Below are 4,820 nucleotides of genomic sequence, written 5' to 3'. Positions count from 1 at the left end.
TAACGAATCCGAACTAAACTAGTTTAAAGACTGTACTGATTGCGTCCAAGGTCAGGTTGAGGGGGAGGCTGCACAGGCGGGCACTTGGAGCGATTTAATTACTATTATATTCTGTGTTCTGTGGTTACCATACAGTTGTATTCGTCGCTCTTTTTCAATGTTAATATATCATTTTTATGTCTTGAATGCGTAAATTTAATAAATATTTATAATACAATAAACAACCACTATGTAGTTATTTTCATTTTATATAAATTTGGAAATTATTAAAATAACATTTTGCAATGTCATTTCATTTTTTTCATTTAGACGACGAAGGAGTCATTGCATTTATATTTTTGTGTTGAATGGTGAATGTTTAAGGACAATTAGTGTTGTTTTTGTATCGTAACATAACACTTACATCAAATATTGTAATATATTGTAAGTATTATTTGCAATTCTCTGTCCTTTATCGATACACCGCGCTCACTACCTGTTCTGTATGCAGCTGATTGTAACCTTTAAAAAACGTTAAAAAATATTCGTAAATATTATTTCACAACAAAAATATGGTAAAATAAATCTCTAGAAATTTTCAAAATCACTTTGCATTTTTATCGATTATTTTTTGGGAAATAATTAATGAAAAGTATTAACAGGTAATGATCATGTGTTTATCGTACAAAAAAACTGTAATGCTACTTAGAATAATGTCCAAACTATTAAGTCGTGTAGAGATATAAGTATTTATTTTTAATCTTTTGTCGTAAGCCCAATGCGTTACAATGGAATAAATCTGTAAATTATTCTGATAAGTATGTATTAACCACCAGACTTTTCGGTCTGGGAATCAGTGACAGCTATATAAATAATTATAATTATTATGTATTAATTAACTTATAATCAATAGATGTCATTTTAACTACTTAAACGCCAGTGACACACCGGTGAGTCACTTGTTGATTTTTAATAAACAAATTATTTCTTTAAAACAAGTTAACGAGTTATTTACATTTTTTTTCTATTTAATTATTAAGGATTATTGTACTAGCTTGATATATCAGTAAATCAAATATTTTATTTTTATTTTTAGAAAGAGATACTAGTGACTTATTAAGATGTCGCTTGCGCTTAAAAGGTTAAAATTGGAAACGGTTTTAAGAAATACTGTATTTTTGTAAATAAAATTGTAATGCCGCTATCGTGGCTTAAAGTTATCAGTATAGATTTTTCGGACCTTAAATATATTTTTTATATTAAAGGTCGTAATGGTGAACACCTTGGATATATTTTTCCTAAAATATTTTACTTAAAAATTCCTAATCTTATTTTTTATTGCGCAGCACAATTTTTTGCATTAACTAACATTTTACTTAATAAAAACATTTTACTTAACAAAACAGTTTATTTGATATTTTTACGTTTTTTTTTTAAATATTTCACATTAATTATGAAATAGTCTTTCGACTTTTTTTTCTTAAATATGTTTTTAGAAAGCGCAATTATTTAAATAAAAAGAGCAACGAAATATTTTTTTTATAAATTTATAATACAGCCATTTTCAAAGTCCTAGATCGTAAGATTAAAATAATTATATTTCATAATGATTGAAATACAGAAAATAATCTTATAATTTTTTAAGCATTCAAAAGAGCAAAAAATCACTACCTTTACCGAAAAAACATTTAAGCCGATATGCTTAGAAAAAATCAAGAAAGTCTAAGAACTTTTTATTGAACATTTAAGCAAATTTTTTTTTTTAATATGTAATTTCAACGCTTTAATGTGTATTTCTTAGTTTTTTCAAACAAAACATTCGATAGCTAATGCTTATACTGTTAGTATCATATGTAAAACTATTCACTTAATACTATCACAATCGCATTTACTTAGGGTTTTATAGCAATTAATCGTCCTTATACATATTCCTAAGCAATTCGCGGGGATAAAGTAAGTGAATTCGGCCATTAAGGACGATTTTGACGCCAAAGTCCATTAAGGGTTGAAACCGCATTTTGTCGGAGGGATCGTTCCTACCGCATTATTAATAGCAATTTGCGGATAAAATATAAATATATTTTTACCACTAAAAAATCCCGATGTGGGTCAGATTGAAAGTCACGTGCGCAGTAAATTTCGCAGCAGTTTCTTTGTTAAATAAATGATCCCGAATTTGGGAAGCGGGGATGGGTTCAAGGGTGAAAGTCCTCTACAAAAAGATCCGGTTGCCCTACGGCCCTCGCCCTTTTACCCTAACAGCCTTTTCTTGTTACTCCGTGACCAGAATGCCTCTGATCCTCTCGGTGCCACCATCATTTCCGAGAGCTTAATTCCGATTTTCAAAAGGCTTCATTATTGAAATTAATTAATCAAAGCGCTGCTGTGGACTTGAATTAGCCAATTCAAATTGGGTTGATTATCAATTACTGATCATAATCTAGTTATATTAACAAACACATATTTCGGGTGTACTGTAAAATATATTAGTTATTATTACCCTATTTATTTATTATATATTAAAAAAATCTGTTCCAAAGTTTATCAGCAGCATGGTCACCGATTTTTTCTACTGTGGCTTAACTCGGAGAGAAAAACGGTTGATAGAAAAAGGTTTTGAAATCTTTTACGTTGCCAAAACGACAAAGAACCTATTGATAAGGAAATTGGAAAACTATTTATATTGAGGGCTACAAAAGAGGGGCGATTTTCGGAACTAAATTCTTACAAAGGCGAAACTGTATTACCTACATACATGCATACCTGTATTCAGTATATACATATGTATATAAATTTTAAATTATTATTTTTTTATAATGTTTATAGCTAAGTATAAAAAAATCAAGAATTTATAATAACTAGATTTTATACAAAAACCGACTTTTAAATAACTCGCTTATGAATTTATATTATATTATATATTAAATTATTATTATTTTATAATTCAGTTCAATGTGTGTAAAAATTAAAAAATCTTTTTTATTATATAATTACTAGCGTTTATACAAAAACCGACGGTAAAACAACTTTTCTATGAATTTTAATATTTCCAGAAACCGGTTTTTGAACTTTTACCAAAAAAATAACAATAAAAAATTGTATTTATTACAATTAGGTTTTTAATGCTATTTTACACTTATGTAACTAAATTACTTAATTTTACTCTTTAAAGTTTTGTACTTATTCTAAGACATATTTTGGATTTTATGCTTAAGACTTTAAAAAATACGTTTGTGTTATTATGCTATTTATTTACATATCGTATTAACTTTTGTATGAAAATATTTATTCAAAGAAACCGAATAATCTTAGTGTTAATATATTCAATATATTAAAAATAAATACGTTTTTTACAATTAAAAAAATATTTTGCAAAATAATTTTTTAAGTTTTATTTTTTTTCAAAAACAGTCAAGTTGCCCTCTGAATAAATTCTAAATATTTGATACACCTGCCCTTGTTAGGTGCGGGATCGCTCACAAGTAATAAATAACACTTTAATGATACAAAACGCAATCATAAAAATCTTAGAAATGTGATTAATCTCATCAAGTAAATTAATTTTAAAATTGAATAATATTAAATAATAAACCGAGATCTCATTAATTGCTTAATTTACTTCAGCCATAGAATTCAGAAATAAATTACGCTATATAAACAAATAAATGTATGCTTCTTTTAAAATCGACTAAGGTAAGAATTTATTTGCATATTTAGTGGTAACGCAATTTTTTATTGTTAAATTTTTTTTTTTAAATAAAATAAAAACGAATTATGTATACTGATGTATCTATTAAAGGATGAAATGAAACTTATATGGATGTTAATGAATATCCACTATTCACATAATTAAAAACAATATAAAGATATAATATAATATGTAGTTATAATATTTTATAGATTATACTTTCTTATTTAACTTTAAACCCTATTTTCCTTAGTATTTTAATAAGACGTAATATATGTATATAGAATTTTAAATTCGAATATTAATTATTAATTATATTTAATATGTACGAAATACTCTCTTTATTTGCTTATAAATAATTGTTTATTTTATGGGATTTTTTATTATAAAGTATAAAATTCTATACATATATATACTTAAATATATGTTTATAAAACTGCTCTCACTTTTGTATTGTACAAATCATTATTAATTTAGAATTAAATTGCTGCACAGTAAGAGAAATATATACTTTACTTAATACACTATTTTTCTACTATTATTATAATTTATTATCAATAATTACTTATACTTTTTATTTTGAACGATTATTTTTACTTTATTAACCGTTAATCATTTTTTTAATATTTATTTAGTCATTGTTTGATAAATATTCAATATACTAATACTATTAGTTCAAATTAAGAATTTTCAGGTCTGTTGTCTTTGCTATTCACTTTAATCTAATCTTTCTATCCATAGTTTTCAAGTAATATTTAAAATATTAGTACAATTATATTATATGATAACTTTTAATGTAACTACAATAAAATAATTTATTTCATTGCACAAACACATAAAACTATTTGCACATCTTATTTTATTGCATCTTGCTAATTCAACGATTCAATGGCACAAACGAAAAAGCATGTAACTCGACAAAAGCACTCGCGAGCTTTTCCCCATATCATCATCAATTCGCCACAGAACATTATGAATTTAATGTGGGGTTTATCTTTGTTGAAACGAGAAGGGGTCCCGTTGCGACACTTTCTTTTCTCAGCCACCGTGGCATCCGTGAACCGAATTTTATTTATGTATTTTAAAAATTATAAACCGATCGATGGGTTGTTTATTACTTTTCAATAGATAATTAGGCAGTCGCCATAAGCCG

This window comes from Plectrocnemia conspersa, unplaced genomic scaffold, assembly GCF_051122295.1.
Source record: "Plectrocnemia conspersa isolate PC_06_02 unplaced genomic scaffold, ASM5112229v1 ptg000011l, whole genome shotgun sequence".
Taxonomy (NCBI): Eukaryota; Metazoa; Arthropoda; class Insecta; order Trichoptera; family Polycentropodidae; genus Plectrocnemia; species Plectrocnemia conspersa.
Note: the sequence above shows the minus strand (reverse complement) of the source record.